This window comes from Neopsephotus bourkii, unplaced genomic scaffold, assembly GCF_033783945.1.
Source record: "Neopsephotus bourkii isolate Nb327-2 ecotype Australia unplaced genomic scaffold, CSIRO-AGI_Nbou_v1 NB_819, whole genome shotgun sequence".
In the NCBI taxonomy this organism is placed as follows: domain Eukaryota; kingdom Metazoa; phylum Chordata; class Aves; order Psittaciformes; family Psittacidae; genus Neopsephotus; species Neopsephotus bourkii.
The window spans coordinates 40,494-62,939 of record NW_026901315.1 but is presented as its reverse complement, the minus strand read 5'-3'; the positions used below and the strand labels follow the sequence as shown (position 1 = coordinate 62,939).

Sequence of the window (22,446 nt, the reverse complement as noted above, 5' to 3'; positions counted from 1 at the left end):
ATTTTACCTGTGAATAAGCTTGTATAAAGTCAAGTAAATATTATTAGTAGTAAGAGTTTAACTGCAGAAATGTAGTTACCCTTAAGAAAACAAAATATCTCTGAAAATGACTGCAGTTTCTTTTTAAAACATTGAGCTATATCTCTTTAAGAATTAGGGTGGTAGTTAATTGCTAATGTCTGAAAGGACATACTTATTGAAGATCTAGATATTCCTTGCAGGTTTGCATAAATAACCAGAGAACTACTACCTTTGGTGTTCTATTTTTGACATGCTGGTGTTCTATCCAGTTTTCTGGGCTGAAGCATAAACGTGTTTGTTATAACCAACTAATACCAGAATATATCTATTTTGATAAATATTTCCAAAATTCACTTCATAATCAGCGAAAGAGCATGTGTCTTTCCCAGAAGGCATGATTAAACTGTGTATGTGTTGCTGTTGGACCTACATATATTTAGGAAATTCTTAGAAGAAAAATCCATTCAAGACTTTGAAACCCGAAAGGACTACCTTTGCATAAGATGTGCATGAACAATACATTGCTAGAAGCTGGGAGAGAATATAAGGCTACTGTAATCACAAAGATATGTTTGTTTTGTTCTTATACTCTTCCCTTAGAACCTGCCTTTGGCCCCAGTTAGATGTATCTTTGCTGTGATCAGGTTCAGCCATTCCCATGTTCACTGGCAGAAAAATGATCAGTGATTATCTCCATTCTTAATATGAATGGATATTGCAAATCTGATCCTGGTGGAGTACAATGCATGTGCAACTTTTCACTGTATATAATCAAACCTTGGTGTTTATTGGAAAGCAATCTCAAGTATTCAGCAAAAGCTTCGAGTTTATTTACAGCACAAGGACAAACAAACAATGTTTTTTGGTGGAAAAATGTTCCTCTGCTACGTAATTTTCTGTATTTTTGTACTTTCAACTACATAAAATACAAAGCACAAGTGCTCAGTTGATGAAGATGCCAGATTGAAAACATAAAAGTTTATGGCTAAAAGTGTCTGAATCTGTCTTCTAGACCATAGCTGGAAATGGATTTCAAATTGACAAGCATAACAGCTGAACGTATGTGCAATGTTTTGAAATAGCCAACTTCAGATGGTCTCAACAACGCTAAATTCTTATAGATAATAGGCTAGATAAAACCAGAGATTCCAAATTGCATAGAGCTTTATACTGTAAGTTGTCATATAGCAATTTTAAAATCAATTCAGTTTTGAACAGTAAGCCAGTGCAATTCTCTCAGAACTCAAGTTTCATACTGAGACCTCCTTGTGCATGCTAAATCACAGCATCTGTATTTCTTATCCTTAGGAAGAAATTTTATTTAGAGGAAATACTCACAAAGTCATGCAGCAGTCCAATTCTGTATGCTAAGATACTGAGACAACATATGGTAGTATATGCAGAAATGGCATTTTGTGAGCTGCAGCTCACTGAACTAAATATGGTCTTGAAGTTCCAAAGACATATTCTTGACTTTAATTTATCTACTGTGTCACTTTAAAGTAGTATTTCCTGTTTGAAAAGTCCAGTTCATTATCATCGGCTTCTCTGAGAATTACTGCAAACCTACCACCATTTGCTAAACACAGTCCAAAGTCCATGCAATGGGTGACTCTTAGCATCCTGATTTCTGCTTAGTAGTGTCTTAATCTCTCAGAAGTTACCCCAATGTCTAATGAACTTGCTTGTGTCTTAGATGCTAGGTGAAGAAGGAAAGGCTTCGGGAACAAGGTATATACAATTAATTTGGTAAAAAAAAAAAAAAGGTGTATCACTTTATTTAAAGCAGCATTTCCTATATGAAGAGTCCAACTTTATTTTTTGTTGGTTTTGTTGTATACCTTTGCCTTCCAACCACAAGAGAGAACTCACTATCCACAATAAAAAGCTTGCATTTTCTTAAAATTAAATTCAAAGCTTAAAAAACTATTTATAGATCCTATTAGAGCTGCTGCCTCTTGTGCTTTAATAGAGGCTTTACATTTTAAACCGTGTAGATGTTCAGCTTAAACTTAGATCCAAATTTTAAGGCAGGTGAAGTAGACTCAGAAAAATATTGGGTAATTCTAGCCTCCTGACCAAAAAAAAAGGCAATTTCTGTAATTTACCATCATTTTGGTCCAATTTATTGTAGCTGTATTTTGGCATATTTCTTGTCTGCGTTCAGGATGCTCAGCTTTAACTCACTGAAGGTGGACTATGCTGTTCCACTGAAAAGCATCTCAGCATTGGTTGAGACTTAATAATAAGGACACATCATACTGGTAAAATCATCAAAACAAAACAAAACCAAACACCTGAACCAAACTTCACTGCAATACTGAATAAACATTTGACCTTTTTTACTTCCATCTCCCTCTTGCTGTTTAGACTAAACCTACTACAATACATTCTCTACCAAATTGTGAAGCCACCTTAAATTTCTCAGTTAATTTTTGGAGCAAAATTTTTTTCTTTTAATATTCCATAGAAGCACTTAAAAGCAGAGGATGAAAATACTAGTTAAGCTAAAGTTTTATTGGTTGTAGTATGGTATTCTTAATGATACTAGAAGAAAATGCTAATCACAGAATTTAAATGACGGAGTACAGTCTAATGTAAGACAGTAGATCATTTACCATAGACAAAGGGAACAAGCTTTTCCTTTTTTCAGGGAGCTTATAAAGCTGAATAATTTCTCAGTAATAGAGTTGATTAGACCTGAGAATATGATGAAATAATATATTCCGACAGCAGATATAAGTAAAAGCAGTCAGAGCATGTTTTTCTAAAATGCCTATGACAATCAGATCCTCAAGACTAAATACCTGATGACAGCTATAGCTGTGTGGACAAGCCTCAGCTACTGCTTTGTGAATTACCAGTATGATCTTAAGTAGCTCAGTTATTTCATATGCTGGAATTCCAGTAACAGTGCCAGAAGCACTGTGATACCACCATTCTTCTTGACCACAGAGACACAGCTGTCACACTAAACCAGAAGGTACAGAAATGATGCTTGTTGAGTTTTTGATTGTTGGGTTTTTTTTCCATGAACAATCAGTAGATCACTGAGTAGGGCACTCAGATCTAGGAAATAATACTCAGTTTCCAGCTATACAGATGAGGAATGCAAGCTTGAAACCTGAATTTCTGTTTCCTAGGGGAGTAGAGCACAGTCAGCATATATAGAGTATCACCTAAGAAATAACAAAGAGAATTTGAAAAAAGAAGAGAGAGACAGAGCTCAAAAAGGTTCAGGAGAAGAAAACGTATGATAAATAGGAGGTATAACTAAGCCAAAATCCTGTAGTATCTTGTGCAATAAAGTGCACATTACCAATGAGCAGTTGAGTGCTACCACAATTCAGGTCAGCAGAAAACAAAAATACTACATTAAGCATAATTATACCTATATCTTGTTGGTTCTTAGGGTAAGTGGAAATTTGTACGTAGTATGATCAAAGGTAATACAAGAATCTGGAGTGTCGGTATTGGCTTTTCAAAAGGCACCAGCAAAAGGTAAAGCTACTGTTAAGCATGAGAGCATTTTTAGTAATTCAGCTTTTATTTGGTGCCTCATCACAATTTTTTTTATAAGTTATTTTACTAAATAATATTGTTTGTTACATTGATTGGTGAAGATGTCAGCAATTTCTTGAAGAAAAGGATTATGGTACTTCTTTAAGTTAGCCTGTCCGCATGAAGCAAAGTCTTAATGTCTTTTATGAAAGGAAGTGACACATCCTTGTTCATATTTTCTGTGTGTGAAGGTCTAGCAATGCACAGACCTCAGTGAACCTACTTAAAAGAAAATGTTGGTAATTTCCCCCTGGAATAAGTCTTTCACTTCATGGACCAATATATTTGGTTTAAATAGAAGTCCTTTAATCAGTCTTGCCATTTAGAGTAGGTTTATTTTGAGAAGTTAAAAACCACACAAACAAAAGTTGCTTTGCTTTATTCCTATTAAATTAAATGCAAAACCTCACACCCTTGTCTTTATGAATGGAGTTAAACTAATGATGAAAACTTTAAACTTCTTATCTGAGTTTCTTATTTAGTATTACAATTCATGCAGTTCATTAATATCTATGGATTCCATCAAATTTCAGGCTCTGCTATGCATGTGTTATGAATGTCTGAAAAATGTGTTTAGACAAATGAGTTTAAATAATAGCCAAAACAACTAAGATGTCAAGAATCCTGAGGCATACAGAGAGATGGTAAGGTTAACTATACGTCCTTATATAATTTCTTTTCATAATGGCTTTGATGGGTGATGTTCTCTCAAGACATTGTTTCCACCAGAGATAATAACTTATGGCAAAGAGTTATTCTGTGCTAATGGAGCTGCAGAGACTGATGATAGTTCTGTCACTGAATTAATACCTGTCACCTCTCTCTGTCATCACTCTTGGTAAAACAATACATCAGAAATCTGACCCAAGGACAATAATGTTTTTAATTAATTTTGTTCTTGTTCTTTGCACCTGGGTATGATAGCAGAAACAAATGGCAGTAACATACTTAAGGAATCTCTCTGACAAATAAGCCTTGAGGTACTACATGGAATTGGTGTTCATCTTCGTTTCTGTGCTGACTTGGATGAACAAATACAAAAATAAACTGGTCAAACAAATTTCATTCTCGCCTATTTGCTAGACAAGGCGTTTTCCACACCTATATTCATAATATATCGTATCTCTTTTGTGCTGATCTTAAAAATTATTCCCAGGATATCAAAGGGATTACATAAAGGCACATTAAGAATTTGGGTGATAGCCAGTAAAATAATTATTTTGTCTTCTGCTATCCCTGCATTTCAGGCTGCAATTATGCATTTCTGCATTAATCAACATGAAAACTTAAGAGCTGAAAATTTAAAAAAGGAATATAAGACATTCAACTTACACTTAATAAAGAATGTGCTCTGTCCTTCCAGCTTTGTTTACAAAGACAGACATTAAAAGACTGCTCAGGGTTTTATACATATTTTACACTCACAGACTAGTCTGTTGTAGGGAGCTATCTTCATAAAGGAAAGAGTGAAGTGCTGGGACAAAAACAGAGATCCCGTTCCCCAATTAATGCAAAGACAGCATGAAAAAGTGGGATGGAGCCAAGTGAATATCTGAAGCTGTAGACAGGAACTCAAATGGCATGCAGCTGTTAGCAGTAAAACCAATGTATTTTCCAATTTCTTTGAAAATTGCAGATAAACATCAAGGCTAAAAAGTGTTATTTCATTAAAAATTCTAAGACAGATTTTATTGGCACAATTCTTGCGGACTTAATTTTAGGAAAATATTTTTTACTGTGATCATAACTATTACTTTAATATTTTTAAACACTTCTTGATGTCATTTGCTTCTACATCTTTTAACTCTTGTCATCCCTCTTTTGTTTCACAAAAATTTTACTAATGAGAATAAATGACAAAGGATTCTATGAATGCTAGAAACTGAATATTCTGTTTAAAATTTTACCTTCTTTGCAAAGTCCTCTTTTTCTTTTCCTTCCAAACATTTCTCTTACTACTAACAAAAGTTACTGAGAGTTTTATATGATTAAAGGCTGTTAGTTATAGTAGCTGTACATTCTTTGCAAATGCATAAGAAAGAACATATTAAACTTCATGGTTATTATTTTTTGTTGTACCTATGGTGCTTTCATCCATGATACTCTGCAGAGTGACTAACTACTAAATATTACTTGGCATACAAAGCAAGGTTTTCCAGGGAAATTAGTTGTGTCCTTTGGTTGATCAATCAGGGTACATGTATCAGGCACTGATTAATTATCTCTCATTCTTTGCTCCTTTCTCTCTCTTTCCTTGTCTAACAGTGACATCCTGTCATAGGAAGGCTAGGAAGTTCACAGCACTTCTTTCAGATCTATAATTTAGAAATGGACAAGCAACGATATGTAAAAGACCAGGAAGGAGAGGAATTTTTGAATATCTAGCAGTTTTTTAATGAAAACTGTGTCAGACTCATTTGTCTGATAGTGTGTAGGACAGTCTCCTTCTTCCACTTAAGCATTAAATTACAGATGCTATCAGATGCAATTCCCAAGTCTTGCTTCAGTCTGCCACACTCAGTTTTGAGTTATGTGCTTTCTTTCAGCTTAAGACTACAAGTTCCCCAGCAATTTTTGTGAAACAAAAGAATGTGTCTTATAGTACTCATTTATTTTTGCTGAAGCCACGGCAGTCAAGGTATCTCAAGTTAGATGGAAACTACAGTTCTGTTTAGCTCTGAAAAAAAAGCTGCCATTCTGAGCTATTGTATTTAGAAAATAGCTCTGTTCTTTATAAACCTGTGAGGCGCAGCACTTTATTAATAGTAAGTACTATGAAGTAGTCCACTGGTGTCAAATAGAAGATTTCAGTTTATTGAAATTCCAAGGTTTTAAAAAAATTGTCATTGAAAAGTTATTTTTTACCTCTCAAAATGTTGTGAGTCTCAAAGCTTTAAATTAAAGTAATTGTGGGAACAGCTCCACCAATCACATATCCTTATGATACATTTCCACCAGAGTGTTGGTGTGACTGGATTCAGTAAGAGCAGATACAAAAAGTACGTCAGGGTTTGTGTCTAGTGTGCCAAAGTGAAAGGGCCTAATCCACCTTCCTCCTGTATGTAACTGTAAATCAGGGAAAATTCTTAAAATTTGTGTATTTACCTTTGGGTAGGAATAGTGTGAGAAGGTAGGTCTGGAAAATAGATATCTTTGCCAACATTTGTATTTTTGCTCTGGAAGATAGACGACAAAAACTTCAGCTATAATGTTATATCAACAAAAATGTAGCAGTCCTAGAACTGTATACATCCAAAGTTGAGACAATCCACTGTTTGTGGAGTTCCTTCTTTTCCTGTGAGCATGCTTGGAGGTACTAATCTTTTACTTTCAAGAAAGCCAGCCATATCAGGGGCTTTATCAAAAGGAGCATAACCAGCAGGTTGAAGGAGGTGATCCTGCCCCTTTATTCTGCTCTTGTGAGACCTCACTTGGAGTATTGTGTACAGTTCTGGTGTCCTCAACATACAAAGGACATGGATCTGTTGGAACAAGTCCAGAGGAGGGCCACGAGAATGATCAGGGGACTGGAGCACCTCCCATACAAAGACAGGCTGAGAAAGTTGAGGCTGTTCAGCCTGGAGAAGAGAAGGTTGCGTGGAGACCTCATAAGAGCCTTCCAGTATCTAAATGGGGCCTATAGGGGTACTGGGAAGGGACTTTTCATTAGGGGCTGTAGTGGTAGGACAAGGAGTAATGGGTTAAAACTTAAACAGGGGAAGTTTAGATTGGCTATAAGGAAGAAATTCTTTCCTGTTAGGGTGGTGAAGCACTGGAATAGGTTGCTCAAGGAGTTGTGAATGTGCCATCCCTGGTGGTGTTCAAGGCTAGGTTGAACAGAGCCTTGGGTGACATGGTTTAGAGTGAGGTGTCCCTTCCCATGGCAAGGGAGCTCGAATTAGATGATTTTAAAGTCCTTTCCAATCCTGACTATTCTATGACTCTGTGATTCAGTCGTGTGTGTGGTGCACTTAGTGCAGGCACTGTGTTCTGTAAGCATTATTTGCCTTGGGGTGAACTAGCAGCTTTTCTTTGTTGATTTAATACTGCTCATAAAAAAAGGTTAAACACAAGTAAAACACAGCTTCGTTTAATTATTTGCAATACTAATTTCTACACAAGCTTAGAAAATCACTAGGCTATAATACTATATATATATTAGCAAATGTATTAGTAGTATGGTCTGGCTTTTGTGTAGTAGAGAAACCTACTGTAAACAAGAGGTCAAACCTTATCCTTATGTTTGATTACTGGGGCGTATACATTCAATGACTGTTTTCCTTGGGGAGTGATAAAAATAATGGTACTGCCAAGCAGGTTAGAGAAATGAAGCCAGTAAGTAACAAAAAAAAAAAAAAAATTAATGTAGAGATCTATTGGAACAGACTTGTTTCTTGTTACCTAGATTTCTAAATATATAGGGAAACTGTGCAGGAAGAATCATAGAATCATAGAAAATTTAGGGTTGGAAAGGACATTAAGATCATCAAGTTCCAACCCCCCTGCCATAGGCAGGGACACCTCGCTCTAAACCATGTCAGCCGAGGCTCTGTACAACCTGGCCTTGAAGACCACCAGGGATGGAGCATTCACAGCTTCCCTGGGCAGCACATTCCAGTGCCTCACCACCCTTACGGTAAAGAATTTCTTCCTTATATCCAATCTAAACTTCCCCTGTTTAAGTTTTAACCCATTACCCCTTGTCCTATCACTACAGTCCCTAATGAAGAGTCCATCCCCAGCATCCCTGTAGGCCCCCTTCAGATACTGGCAGGCTGCTATGAGGTCTCGGCGCAGCCTTCTCTTCTCCAGGCTGAACAGTCACAACTTTCTCAGCCGATCTTCATGCAGGAGGTGCTGCAGTCCCCTGATCATCCTTGTGGCCCTCCTCTGCACTTCTTTCAACATTTCCATGTCCTTTTTATGGCTGAGGGCACCGGAACTGTACACAGTACTCCAAGTGGGGTCTCACGAGAGCAGAGTAGAGGGGCAGGATCACCTCCTTCAACCTCCTGGTCACGCTCTCTTTGATGCAGCCCAGGATATGGTTGGCTTTCTGGGCTGCGAGGACACACTGAAGCCAGCTCATGTTCATTTTCTCATTGACCAACATCCCCAAGTCCTTCTCCGCAGAGCTGCTTTGAATCTCTTCTCTGCCCAGCCTGTAGCTGTGCCTGGGATTGCTCCGACCCAGGTGTAGGACCTTGCACTTCTCATGGTTAAACTTCATGAGGTTGGCATCAGCCCACCTCGCAAGCATGTCAAGGTCCCGCTGGAAGGCATTCCTTCCTTCTGGCATATCAACTGAACCACACAGCTTTGTGTCATCAGCAAACCTGCTGAGGGCGCACTCAATCCCACTGTCTGTGTCAGTGACAAATGTGTTGAACATGACCCGTCCCAACACCGATACCTGAGGGTCACCACTCGTTACTGGACTCCAACCAAGCATTGAGCCATTGAACACAACTCTTTGTGTGCAGCCATCCAGCCAGTTCTTTATCCACCGACTGGTCCACCTATCAAATTGATGTTTCTCCAATTTAGAGACAAGGATGTCGTGTAGGACAGTGTTGGACACTTTTCACAAGTCCAGGTAGATGTCGTCAGCTGCTCTACTCCTGTCCATCAGTTCTGTAGCCCCATCATAGAAGGCCACCAAATTGGTCAGGCAGAATTTCCCCTTAGTGAAGCCATGCTGGCTGTCACCACGCACCTTCTTTTCATGCGCCTTAGCTTCCCTTCCAGGAGAATCTGCTCCAAGATTTTGCCAGGCACAGAGGTGAGACTGGCTGGTCTGTATTTTCCTGGGTCATCCATTTTCCCCTTCTTGAAAATGGGGGTTATATTTCCCTTTTTCCTGTCATCGGGAACTTCACCTAACTGCCATGATTTTTCAAATATGATGGCCAGCGGCTTAGCAACTTCATTTGCCAGCTCCTTCAGGACCCGTGGGTGGAATTCATCAGGACCCATGGACTTTTGTGTGTTCAAGTTCTTAAGATGGTCTCGAGCCAGATCCTCTCCTACAGTGCACCCAAGTTCTTCATTCTCACAGTCCCTGCATCTGCCTTCCAAGACATGGGTGGTGTGTTCAGAGCAATTGCCAGTGAAGACCAAGGAAAAGTAGTCATTAAGAACCTCAGCCTTCTCCAAATCCTGTGTAGCCAGTTCTCCTGATAGCTTCTGGAAGGGGCCTAAGTTGTCCCTCGTCTGTTATTCGTTACGTACCTGTAGAATCCCTTGCTGTTACCCTTAACATCCCTAGCCAAGTTTAATTCTAACTGGGCCTTATCTTTCCTGACCTGGTCCCTTCCCGGGCAACATCCCTGTACTCTTCCCAGGCCGCCTGTCCTTGCTTCCACCTTTTATAAGCCTCTTTTTTCCTTTGAATTTTCCTCAGCAGCTCCTTATCTATTCAGGGGGGTCTCCTGGCCCTCCTGCTGCACTTTCTTCTAGTAGGGATGCAACACTCCTTAGCTTGTAGTAGGTAATCCTTGAATATCAACCAACAGTACTGGGCCCCCCTGCCCTCTAGGGCTATATCCTATGGAACCTTACTAAGCAGGTTCCTGAAGAGGCCAGTCTGCTCTCTTGAAGGCCAGGGCAGTGAGCTTGCTGCACGCTCTTCTCACTGTCCTGATGATCTCGAATTTGACCATTTCATGATCAAATTCTGAAGAAGTCTGTGGAAGTCCAATCTGTATGTTATTTCTCTTGAATTTTAGAAAAAGCTTCATTATTCAAGTTGGACTATTAATGTTAGCTAGAGCTTTTACGTAGATGGACTAACGAGGTTCTGTCTTGAGCCTTACATGTGAAGATGATAAAATAGCTCCACCATGTGTGGGGGCTATATTTTCTCCAGCACACCTTTTTCTTAATATTTTTTTCATTTATTGGTTCTTCCTGTTCTGTTAATTTTACAGCTTTATAAGTTGTTTCATTATTGGTATGTTAAGAATGAGGTAATAAGGATTTAAAACATGGTGTATAACTCACACAAAGTCAAACATAAATACTTTGAAAATTATTGTTTAAATGCCATGAAAAATGCATTGAAAACCATTTATTTTTTAGTCTTACTTTTTCAGCCAGGAATAGGTACACAGACTTTACAAGGTTAGCCTGATATATTATGGTATTCAATATGATACTTAAATTATTGACGTTCATTTCATGTGATTTTGTAATGTGTTTATGACTCTTTAGATTGATTATGTAGGTCATTTTGATGCCTAATTGAATTAATAAGCCAAAGTGATTTTTAGTGAATCCAGCCTAGTGGAGAAGGTGTTACCTTCCATATTAGAGAACAATAACCACATGCAATTTGAATATAAATTCATATAAACTACATCACAATATGCAAATCTGTTTTGTCATTACTGATGCAGGTCTGTGAAGCCCAACAGTAGAGCAAATACTAACATTTTGCCTTGAAGTGTTCAAAACCATAAAATAAATGAGGCATGGCTATTGATTGTCTTCGGCCTACATTATCTGCACAGGAACTCTTAAGAAGGCTTTTCTGTCTTCCTTTCATGACTCATTTTCTCATACTATCTAATGAAGAGCTTCACTTAAACTATAACGTGCTACTATCTTGAAAGTACCTTTCTGTGCCCTAAAAAGATATAGTTGTGCATTATGGGCTTTTTACTGCTGTTTTTATTGCTGTGTTGCATTGTATAGAATAATAAAATTTTGTAGTGAGTTACTTGTTTAATTAATTTTTACTTTTAAATTGTATTTTGTCTACTTTAAAAGCAACTTAGAATCCAAAATTCAAAAAAGCAGATTGTCAGCAATAACTCTGGATTTTAGGTTGTCACACCCAAGACTGGCTATCAGTAAATTAGAACTGTGGAACAGTCCACCTTTTTTTTGCCTTGTAGGTGTTACTATAGTTTCAATACACTGTTTTTTGGATGACAAAGGAAACTCTTCCTTTGGCACTAGTGATAATTGATTTCAGTGCTGCTTTCTCGAAACTGAAGTATTCTGGTACATGAAAACTGATTTAGTGGTAAAAGTCTTGTGGCAAGAAAAATAAAAGAAAACAATAATAAAAAATCTGAAAATTAGAGTATTCAGCAATTATGCACAGGTAGTAGAATAGTTGGCCAAAACTTCAGTGATGTGATGTTTTAACTGAAGGAAGTGAAAGTGCTTTACCTTTTCCAGCTATTTTGAGGTAGTCTACATATTACATACTCTTGCTGAAGGCTCTATAATTTACTGTGCTAAGGCTCATGTAAAATGCCCTTCAGTGCTGGATTCTGAAGTTCATACTGATCACTTGTAGGTTTTCGCTAGAATTTGCACATTATAATCTGGAGGACTCAAGCTTTCGATAAAACATAGAATTTTTATCTAGAAGAAAATTCTGTAAACTGACAAAAATAAGAGATGAGAGGTATTTGAAATTACAAATAAAATATTTTTTCTTTTTTTTTTTTTTTTCCTGTTGAGAAAACAGATATGTGTTTTCATGTAATATATCAGTAAGTTTTCTGTGTAAGGTATAAGAAAACCAAAATCTGGACTGTGTGGTTACAAAACACAATCTCTAGGCAACTAAGCAAAGCTTGAATTCTGAACCTGAGCCTTGGTATTTTCTGGCACTTATCTCTTGTGGGTATTATGAAATCTCTGCTGTTCACCTTCCTGAAAGGATGACAGATAAATCTTCTTTAATTCTGAGTCTGGAGCAGTATGATTTCACTTGGATAAAGCTAGCTTATAAGCATACACATTTTAGGCTGCTGAACTCAGAGTATAAATCAGGGTCTTAAAAATTCAAGTGACTTAGTTATCAAGGTCCCCTAACTGAGAAAGTCTCAAGTATCTTCAAGTTTAAAAACAAAAAAGAGCATGAATAGCTAATTCAACAACACCAAAACAATTTTATTGTGCATAAATTTTCTAAGTTAGAGCAATGTTGTTTTGGCACATGTTTGTTTTCCCAGATTTCCTTTCTAATAATTGTGATATACTTGAAAGGCTATTGCTGAATGTTCTATCTAATGTATGTGCCTATGCATCACAGCCACATTTTCTGAGAATAAATTCATTTTTTGTTGGCAGAGCAGGGCCTCAAAACTCTGTAAAAAGCAAGCTTTATGCATGTTCAGGCATAATATAATCATAAGCTTCAATTTTCTTCTTACCGGTTCTATTATGGCTGAAGCTATATCTAATTTCTGAAGTAGAATTTTATTACTAATAAACATAAAATGGGTAGATGCAAGTGTCCAAGATCATAGAAGTAGGCTTCCTTATAGCCAGGTCATTCCTGACAAAAGTATGTTCAAGTTATTAAAGTTATTAAAGATAGAAGTCCTCTACATACCCAATGTAATCTCAACTGCCCAAAGAGTTTGTTTCTGCAAGTTGTGTCAATATTTCTTAACTTATATCAATATTTATGTGACTTGAACTGGAACCTGAAAGCAGTTACTCCTTAGCCTCTTAAAGTTCTATATTACCTCAGTCATCTCCTTTGCTGAACAAACCAATTTACTTATCACAGCCCTTATCTGTAGATCATATTTTCTAAACCATTCATGATTTTTGTTTCTCTTGAATTCTCCCTATCTTGTGTTCATTTTCTTGAGAATTGAACATTTCTGAATTAATATCAGCTCCCAGTGTGTGAAAAGATTGGTAACAAAAATATTGCAAATATTAATGATTGCATATAAGTAATTATATATAAGAAAAATGTGATATACACAAATAATTGTATCACTGCTTACTAGAAGAATTTTAGGCAAATGAAGAACAGAATGAAACTAAGATAGATATGAAAACTACCAAGTATTAGTATGAGAAAGACCTTCACCTTTTTGATGCTTGCATTAAAGTTAACTGGCTATTAATAGAAAATCCTAATTGCAAAAAATTAAGATAATTTTTTACTAACAAGTTACACTTCTGCTTATGGTTTGGCAGTGGAGAGCCAAAAATCTCGCAAATTTACATTCCTTACCATTAGTCAGCAACATTTAAAATGTAATAGTGCTCTGATATTTGTTTCCAGGATACAGTTCCTCCAGATACTCTTTTGTTTAGTTGATGAGAGAAAACCAACACTGGCACAAGGGTGAAGGTCTTCAGTGGAAGGAAGAAAAAAATGTTATGTTCAGGCTCATATCTTTGACAGATTCCTGAAGATGAAATCTGACATGTAAGAAGATAAGGGTAATATAGAAGGATGAGGAAGCATAATCCTGAGCACTCCAAGCAGACAAAGGTTGGATTTTGAGCTTGATTAACATGAGAGGAGCGTACAAGATTTTAGAGTTAAGGAAGGAACTGATAAATACAAGTACATGGTTGGGCATTAAGATTGATGAGCACAATCCAGAGTAGTAGTGGAGAGGACTGAAGCAATACACACTTGAAAAGCAACTTGTAGTTACTGTAGTGCCTCATGTAGCATATCAATGTAGTATTCTCAATACCATAATTATTATAATTAAAATAGGAATCTCTCTGAAATAATCTCTAGCTTTTTAGTTAAATGTGATTAATTTTTTATATTTCACTGTATGTGAAATGTAGACACAACTGCTACTCTGATTGCAATCAATATAAACTGCAGTCTGCCTATTGTTGCACAGCTTAAACTGTTTAAAATCCAAGACATCCTTGAAGAAGGGCGTTTGCAAAAGTGCTCCGGTATCTTTCAGAGTCATCGTTGTGGGAAATATTGGAGAAGCAAACATAAAAAGTACAAGCTGTAAGTGTGAGGTGAGCTTATTTCGTGAAGTGAACTCTTTGGCAGATGAGCGGAGAAGCAGAAATTTCTGCATCTGTTCCATCTACCTTTTTTCTCAGGGACAAAACAGTACCTACTCATGACCGCCTCCAGTGAGCATCCAGAACTTCACCAAATGAGAGATTCAAAAAGAATTCTGCAGCATTTGCTCTTTCCCTTAGCATTTTGCTAAGTAGAGATACTATCTTTTAGGATGAAAATAATGCACTTGTTTAGTAACTGAGGACTGTAGATGGGAGGTAGCCCCATCATGAGCAGGAAGGAGAGAGTCTGAAATTTTAAAAAGGTTGCGATAAGCCCTGATTTAACATTTTGTGAAATCATTTACAAGGACAGAATACATGAATAATGCAAGTGCATTTTTTGTCTCTATCACTGATCAGACAAAGAAGGGCAGATACGACATGGTTGTTTGCAGTTTTGGCATTACTAAGAACAATTGTAGGCGTTGGATTTTTTTTCACCCAGTCTCTCCAGTGCAGTGCCAACAACAGTAAAAGTTTATAGCTGAGGTTTAATACCATTTCTGTTGAGTGTACAAGCTCCGTAATCGAATAATAGAAATGTAGAATAGTTGGGGTTGGAAAAGACCCGAAGATCATCTAGTTCCAACTCCCCTGACATGGGCAGGAACAACATGCACTAAACCCTGTCATCCAAGACTCTGTACAGCCTGGTCTTGAACACTGCCAAGGATGGAGCATTCACAACAGTGCCTCAGTGTAACATATTTTGTTAGATCTTTTACTTAATATAGGACTTCAGTTGCTCAGATTCACGGTATATCTGTCTGGCTGCCACAGCAGTATCTTGCTGAGTGCCTGCTGCAATTTTTCAGGTCCTTAATTTCTTTTTTATGTTGACACTCATTTAGTTTTATCCAACAGCTCATTTAAAAGTGCTCATAGTTCACAGAGAAACACTATCAACAGGTATTACATTGCCTTACGTATGTGACTTTCAAGAAGCATCCTTATGGATGAAGAATGTAATCTATTAAAGTTATAAAGTCTTCAAGGAGAAACAATCCTAGTCCAAAGAAAAACATTTTTTATTAAATGTATCCAGCTGTCTGAAGATCTATTAACACGTGTCCCTTTCAAACACTCTCTATAAAAGTTCTATTTTTTTCAGGGATATCTTCACTGCTCTTGTTTTCCACTCTTCGGGAACAAAAATTCCAACAATAGGTGTATTAATCATGTGGAAAATTTTCTTGAAGCTTTTTTTCTAACAAGATTATTGGCATATCAAATAGCAACAGACTTTAGAAAAAGAAATCACAGGTAAGGAGCAGCTGCTGATAGTAAGTAAAAAACTGGTTTGCTGCTTATAGGAAATCATGCTGGTTTGACTATTTTCAAACATCAGGTTGAATCCTTCACTTGTGCTCAAAAAAAACCATAGTTTATGATATTCAGCACCTGCAAGCTCTCAGATTCCTCTATTAAAAATTCAGTGGATGCCTACATGCGGTCAATTTAATAAAACAGTTTTTGAGACCACTGCGCTTAGGGTATTTATTGCATCACATTCAAGTCATAACTTGGTTCTGCATTTCAGTTGTGGGTAGAGACAGCATCTTATTCTTTCAGCTGACGTGTATACATGTGCACAGAGTCCTTTTATAAAGTGTGCCATCTATTTTTAATGTAATTGGTGTGATCTTTTCTGTTAGGTGAAAGAGTGCTCCGTTTAATGGATACATTTTGACGAACCAGTTACGACATTTATTTTCAGCTGTTGGTAACACTGGGGATGTCAGGCTGCAGATACATGCAAGTCTGTTGATTAACAGCTTAATAGTAGGTCTATGGGTAATAGCTGCTGTTTCTGCAGGTGCCATCTTATTTTCTCGGTGGCATGCAATTAAAATCAAGCCTCAGCATTCTGTGATTACACCAAGAAAGTATGTTTGTATATAAATACTCTCTTTGAAATGAATAGGTGATGTTTAGTGAGTATGATAACAGATTGACTCTGAACAGTTCTAGTTGTGATAGGATGTACTTTGTATCACAGCATAAAAAATGCCCCAAATTTCAAATTTTGATTTCTGATTCAAATGCTTATCATGTCCTCTGTCATTTTGTCACATTGTTTAATGGTAAGATATTTCTGACTTCTTAGGCTGAAAAGCACCTAAATTACTTAGCAAAAATGTGTTTTCACTGTGAGAATGTCTTTATTTGCTCAGCCCAGATGTTAAGCTCAGAAGTAGTCTGTTTCCAGTCTTGCTAAGGAAAAGCAAGGATTCAGTATAAAGTGGACAACCTTTAGGTAAACCCTTCTAGATTCCAGAGCTGACAGTTTGAAGAGCTGCACTGATTGTCCCCAGTGTGTTTAACATGTGCAATTTTAATAGTCATCATCCTAGCCAAAAGTATATGTTGTCTGTGTTTGGTCCTCCTTCATAAGCAGCTAACTTAATTCTTAACCCAGTCATGTCTTTCCATCTTTAAGGAAAAATCTGAAATACGCTTTTCTGTTGAGGATCTGTGCTACTATGTTTTTTTCTTCCAAAAACAAAAGAAAAAAATAATCTTGTAGTACCAGTATATACTTCCATTATCCTACGAATTAAATCTGAGCCATACTACTGCACATATTTCTGTAACAATTGGTTATAGGTCCTTTTAAGTAATTGCAGTCTATACTGCTACCTTTTCTTGATTATGCTGCCTTGTTTTTTTCCTCTGAATTCTTTTTTTTTTTTTTTGGTTGTTATTTCAATACTTTCTGACCACAACGTGGCTCTTATCTCAATCTGATAATTTTTAGTCACATATTAGGAATAGATAGGATCTATTTCTATTTACAGGACTTGTAGTATCTAGGAACAAATGAGTATTAATTGGCCTCAGACACATGTAAACTCGAAATAGGTATCTAATATGATAAAAGCATGGATCTGGAGCAGCATTTCCATTAAACCCTTTTGCCTGGAGACATCTAAGCTAATAGCTAGACCGAGTAACATGATTGCCAAGATGTGAGGGCTGGACGAAATTCTTTCTGGTACTGTTAGTCCACTGGTACTGTTAGTCCACTAGGAAAATATAATGCCAGAAACAGGTACGTAGCAAATAAAAAACAGATTAGGGAGAACGTAGGCCTCCTCAGGAAGCTCTCGGGTGAACTAGCTACACAGGATTTGGAGAAGGCTGAGGTTCTGAATGACTTCTTTGCCTTGGTCTTCTCTAGCAAAGGCTCTGACCGCACCACCCAAGTCTTGGAAGGCAGATGCAGGGACACTGAGAATGAAGACCTTGGGCTCACTGTAGGAGAGGAATTGGAGTTGGTTTTTTAAGATCTCATGAAATCGCTGAACTTCCCCCAGCCTACTGCTGAATTAAAATCTGAACGTGCACAAGTCCATGAGTCCTGATGAAATCCATCTGCGGGTCCTGAAGGAGCTGGCAAATGAAGTTGCTAAGCCGCTGGCCATCATATTTGAAAAATCATGGCAGTCAGGTGAAGTTCCTGATGACTGGAAAAAGGGAAATATAACCCCCATTTTCAAGAAGGGGAAAATGGATGACCCGGGAATTACAGACCAGTCAGTCTCACCTCTGTGCCTGGCAAAATCTTGGAGCAGATTCTCCTGGAAGGCATGCTAAGGCACATGAAAAACAACAAGGTGCTTGGTGACAGCCAGCATGGCTTCACTAAGGGGAAATCCTGCCTGACCAATTTGGTGGCCTTCTATGATGGGGCTACAGAACTGATGGACAGGGGTAGAGCAGCTGATGTCATCTACCTGGATTTGTGTAAAGCATTAGACACTGTCCCATATGACATCCTTGTCTCTAAATTGGAGAGACATCAATGTGATGAATGGACCACTTGGTGGGTAAAGAACTGGCTGGATGGGCAGACACAAAGAGTTGTGGTCAATGGCTCAATGTCTGGCTGGAGACCCATAACGAGTGGTGTCCCTCAGGGATCAGTGTTGGGACCGGTCTTGTTTAACATCTTCATCACTGACATGGAGAGTGGGATTGAGTGTGCCCTCAGAAAGTTTGCCAATGACACCAAGCTGTGTGGTTCGGTTGATACGCTGGAGGGAAGGAATGTCATCCAGAGGGACCTTGACACGCTTGTGAGGTGGGCTGATGACAAACTCATGAAGTTTAACTATGTCAAGTGCAAGGTCCTACACGTGGGTCGGAGCAATCCCAGGCACAGCTGCAGGTTGGGCAGAGAAGAGATTCAGAGCAGCTCTGCAGAGAAGGACTTGGGGGTGCTGGTCGATGAGAAAATGAACATGAGCCAGCAGTGTGCGCTTGCAGCCCAGAAAGGCAACCTTATCCTGGGCTGCATCAAAGGGAGCATGACCAGGAGGTTGAAGGAGGTGATCCTTCCTCAGTATTCTGCTCTCGTGAGACCTCACTTGGGGTATTGTGTACAGTTCTGGTGTCTTCAACATTAGAAGGACATGGATCTGTTGGAACAAGTCCAGAGGAGGACCACGAGAATGATCAGGGGACTGGAGCACCTCCCATATGAAGACAGGCTGAGAAAGTTGGGACTGTTCAGCCTGGAGAAGAGAAGGCTGCGTGGAGACCTCATAGCAGCCTTCCAGTATCTGAAGGGGGCATATAGGGATGCTGGGGATGGGCTCTTCATTAGGGACTGTAGTGATAGGACAAGGGGTAATGGGTTAAAACTTAAACAGGGAAAGTTTAGATTGGATGTAAGGAGGAAATTCTTTCCTGTGAGGCTGGTGAGGCACTGGAATAGGTTGCCCAAGGAGGTTGTGAATGCTCCATCCCTGGCAGCGTTCAAGGCCATGTTGGACAAGGCCTTGAGTAATATGGTTTAGAGTGAGGTGTCTCTGCCCATGGCAGGGGGGTTGGAACTTGATGATCTTAAGGTCCTTTCCAGCCCTAACCATTCTATGATTCTATGATTCTGTGATTCTATAGTTTGTATCTCTGGATAGGTCTTTACAGTGGAAGAGCTGGGAGAGCTTTTTTCATCCCCACTGATTTTGTGAAGATGTCTCAAATTCCAATGTTTGTGAATGAGTTTGCAGAAAAATGGATAAAATCAAACAATACAAAAGTGATATTCACAGTGTTACAAAGTCACTGGAACAGGAAGCTGTTGAAGTATGTACTATAGTAATAAAACAGCAGTGGTGTAACAACTAAATCATACTCGACTCTAGAATATCCGATCTGTCATTCATATAGTCGTAAACTATACAGGAAAGGAAGATGTTCTTTCAGTCTAATTTTAATTATACAAATGGCACAAGCTAGATGAAACAGTGTTATAATTGTCAAGTAAAATGCATTCAGAGAAACATCTATCCTTCTATGTAAGCAGTCATGATTTCTAAATTAGACATTACCCAAAGGACAGATTTCTTACATATTAGCTCTGATTATTAGCAATTAATGTTTCTGCTGCGCTTGTTTAATTTAATTTTTTTCCCATTGTTTCTACTACAATTTGACTGCCTCATTTCTTCACTCTGCATTCCACTTTCAGTATTAATATTTAGAGAACAATATATATCATCTGCTTTTAGTAAGAATATGACTGTGTGAAAACACTGGCAGTCTTCAGGATGGGGTGAGTTGGGGGAGAGCAGGGAGAGTTTGTTTTCTTTATAGTGACAAGTAAACTCTGAAAGCATGACATACAGGTTTCTTGTGTATCCTTGCTATACCATGCTTCCAGGATAGATCTCAATTTTTTGAAATATTCTTTATTTTATGAATAGCTCTTTTTGGTTAGATACTGGCCCAAGATCAGGGGACATACAAAAACAAGTTCATCTACAGTATTGACTAGGTTTATTCTCAGCAAAGAATTTGGAGTCATTATTTTCTCTGTTTCTTCCCCTTTCCCAGTGAGGCAATAATTTATCATTGATCCTACTCCAATGCCAACAAATGTGGAATGAAGCCAGAGCAGAGCTTAATTCTTCTTGTCCATGATTTTTTCAGTATGAAAGAATACAGGATGTTAAGTAGACACTGATGTTCTGTATATCATATTTAAAACTTGTGTCATAAGTAGCCCTGTATGTATAGCACAGAAGTTCAGTTGATTGTTTTGAAGTGTGTAAATATTTTCTGAAGAAATATCAAAAGTCTTGTCTGTCTCCTACAGTCTTTAAAAACATGCACAAGAGTTTTAATGCATCCAGTTTTTGTCCATTTGTGTTCCCACTCTGGGGTTGTGAAATTAATTTTTACCCTTTCTTCAAAAGTTTTTAAATATATTATTTTAATTAAGTTATTTTTCATAGCTAAAGATGCCAGGTGACTTTAAGGAATAAAACAAGTAGATACATAAAGCCACCACTGTTTGCGTTTGCCGGGAAACTGAAAGTAGACTTCACACCTTCTGAGTAGATACTGAAAATAGGTACTCTTAGAAGATAATCAGATTATTCGTTGACCTTGCAACTATCATTCATTATAATAAGAATGAACTGGCTATTTTGCTGGCTATAGAATAGTTTTCAGGAAATGCTTTTCTGCAACATAAATTTGGACTGGGGCAAATTTTAACCCTCTCATACCTAGATACAGAAGCAGTAATATCTAAAAATGGATACTTAAAATATTTCATGTACTGAATTGCAAGATTATGACTGTTTCCTTTTTTCTTCTTTATGGTTGAAAATGCTCTCAGTTAGAGATAAAGTTAAGGTAAGAGAAAAGCATAGAAGACAACCAATTCCTCAGGAATAATTCAAACCAAATAAATTGGAGTTATGTTGCCCTTATAAGTTTGTACAAATTATGTGGAATTGGTGAAATGATAGATCTCAATTTACTTTTTAAATTAAATGTATCATGGAAACCTATTCCAACTTTGTATCTCCTACTGCTTCTCAAACCCAAGCTGGTAGAGGTTGTTTCAAGTGGGGAATCCAAAAATCATAATTTGCTTTGAAAGGAAATATCTTGAAAATAAGTCATTATTTCAGGCTAAACCCTGACCTAGATAGGAACTATAGGAGCTTGTTTAAATTTGCTGAACTAAATATTTGGAACATCAGTTTATCTTTTCTTATTTTAACTCTAGGAATGATACCACAACTGATTATATAACCAGAATAAAAGATTTTTAGGAGCAACCACTGTGTGGCAGATTTCAGCTCTCCTTTTAACTAAAAAAGATTTTAATTTTTTATTTTATTTTTTTTAGTCAGTACTTGAGTATTATAGTACTTTTTGAGTTCATTCCAGGTATCAAAGTGTCCTTTGTTATTTACTAAAATTCATAAATAGAGGGAAACTGTGAGAGATGTTATGTAATGTTAACATTTTACATTGAGCTGTTTTTAAATCAGTCTAAGATGGAATATATGATCAAAATGTAAAAATAATTAAAGGAGAACATGATCTATCGCCTTGATCTACTGTAAGATTTCTGACATAGTTACTCTATTTATTTTATCAAAATATTTGAATATCATGGCTTTAGTGATTTTACTTTAATTTAACTTTGTTTTGTTTTTGCTGTTTTGTTTTGGTTTTGTCTTTGTTTTTTGATCAGTTTGATATGAAGACATACAGTCCAGAAGAGGGAAGTAGTGGAAGACTATCACAAGTGTGAGCAATTTCAACCTGGTAAGTTTCTTTTTTTTTCACTGGAGCCATTTTTGCCATCAGTAGCCTCATTTATGTTTGTAGTAATATCTCAGCTGCTGCTGGGTTTTTTTTAATTCTTGATATGATATTTCTAAATTAAATGTTACAAACTTTGCCTTCTGTGTTGACAAACATGAATGCTCAATGCTCAAAGACTCATGATGTCTTTGAAATGCAGTTTTGGATCCAGGTATTTTCAGTTCTCAGCCCTTACGCCTAGCACAGAAAATTATTTTCTAATCCTCTATGTATGTACACAATATGCCCAAACTTTACTCACTCTTGTCAGGGCTAGATTTTGCAGTGTCAGAAATCTTGTGAGCTGAAGGGTCTGATTTTAAAATGCTATTTTCTGCTTTATTCTGATTTTTTTATTAATGTAGACAAACACACTTGTGAGCTTTTTACATTCTAGAGATTGAAATTTATTTTTAGAATAACTACTTATTCCAGCCTTAT

At 37.4% G+C, this 22,446-nt stretch overlaps 1 long non-coding RNA gene across 1 annotated transcript in view; it reads left to right on the top strand.

Moving 5' to 3' along the window:
- LOC133213442 (uncharacterized) overlaps positions 1-21,968 on the top strand; it is a 177,958-nt gene extending 155,990 nt beyond the window's left edge. The window contains exon 3 of the long non-coding RNA XR_009725817.1: positions 21,893-21,968. This is a non-coding gene — a long non-coding RNA (uncharacterized LOC133213442). The remainder of the gene's footprint in view (positions 1-21,892) is intronic.
- The last annotated feature ends 478 nt before the right edge of the window (positions 21,969-22,446 follow it).